Source organism: Uranotaenia lowii, chromosome 2 (genome assembly GCF_029784155.1).
Source record: "Uranotaenia lowii strain MFRU-FL chromosome 2, ASM2978415v1, whole genome shotgun sequence".
In the NCBI taxonomy this organism is placed as follows: Eukaryota; Metazoa; Arthropoda; class Insecta; order Diptera; family Culicidae; genus Uranotaenia; species Uranotaenia lowii.
The window spans coordinates 312560822-312562582 of record NC_073692.1 but is presented as its reverse complement, the minus strand read 5'-3'; positions in this window follow the sequence as shown (position 1 = coordinate 312562582).

The following is a 1761-nucleotide window of genomic DNA, read 5'->3' as shown; positions in this document are numbered from 1 at the left end:
AAATGCTAGTTTCAACAAAGATCAACTGAACTGAAATATTTCTGATCTTAACTTATGCTACGGATACAAAAAAAATCCTTAAATTTTGATTTTCTATGAATGTCTCAAAGCTAGAAAAAGGAGTATTGTAATAACCTCAGTTTTTTTAGTTATTTAGTTTAGGAATTTCAATCAAGATTCCGAGAATAGGATTTAAAAACTAAAAAGCACTGGTCAAAAGTGTTTCCTGATCTAATCCTTCCACCTACACTCCTAAACCAAATTATTTGCTAGGATGCAGAGGTGACTTCGGTCCTAAAGCACAAATTTATTTCTGCCATCCCTCTCTCTATTTTTACTAACTATCTATTGACTACTAGGACGTGGCCGGCGCCGTTATTAACGTGTAAAGAGAGAGCATCAGTTTTGGGCATTGTGAATGTTTTGTCAATCCCAGGCACCATGCATTTGACCTCTGAACAAAATTGATGGCCTCGATCAATCACGGAGTAGCAACCATTGGCGATGTGGACTTATTTCTACTGAGCCACGCCTGTGTTCATGGTTCTCGAAGTGCATTTGTTGTAGAAAAATGAAAAATGATGATAATGTTCGCACGGCCTTGATCAGGAAATAAAAAAACGTTAAATAATGTGTTGAAAAATAATTGAAAAAATTAATGTGTATAATTCTAGTTTCCTAGTGTTCAACGCATTCAAATTATAAGTCAATAGTTTACAAGCATTTTTTGGTTTTATTAAATAGAGGGATGATGTTTGGTAATATTATAAAAAATTGTTTGTTTTAGATCGGACGGAAAGTGAACAGGTTATGAAATTAAACAAGGTGGGTTCCAGCTACAGGTAAGCTGAGAGTGTCTAGAGGTAAGACAGGTAAAAAGGTAAGATTATTTTACCATACATATATTTCTTTGATTGAATATATTATATAAGAACGTACAAAAAGTTGCCAGCTGGGCAGGTATCTACACGGATGCGGAATACCTGTCGTAGATTCTTAACTCTAAATATGTTATGAATTTTATACGGCTGCGAAACAGTCTGCTCGTTCTACAAGTAAGACATACACCTACACGAAATATTTTCATTTCATGTCAGTTCACACGAAGCCATGGTGTCGGGTATGTGATGATTTGCATTGAAGATTGGCCGAACTAAAAATCTAAAGGATGCAAATTAACGCATACGTTGGCGAAACTGCGGTAAATCCGTGCACCCATGGTGGATTATCTACATACATACATACATACATAAAGTTCAGGAAAAATATTCAGTTAGGCTTCCGCTTTTCCAAATCCGAATTGCCGGACCTTACGCTTAACCCCTGCCATCAGATTTTGTACAGCCACCTTGTCCACCTTCTTCGCCGCAGAAAGCCAGTTTGCCTTGAACTGCTGCTTGTCCTTAGCAGTCTTCTTTAGGTTCCGCTTAACAATAGCCAAGTTTTCCTAAATTGGGCGGAGCTCTGGTTTGTTGGGAGTGTTCTTGTCCTTGGGAACCACCTGCACGTTGTTGGCGGCGTACCACTCCATGGCCTTTTTAACGTAATGGCAAGATGCCAAATCCGGCCAAAACAGTACGGAACAACCGTGTTTCTTCAGGAAAGGCAGCAGACGTTTATTCAAACACTCTTTCACGTAAATTTCTTGTTTGACAGTCCCGGAAGCTATGAAAATGCTGCTTTTCAAGCCACAGGTACAGATGGCTTGCCAAACCAGATATTTCTTCGCGAACTTTGACAGTTTCATGTGCTTGAAAATAT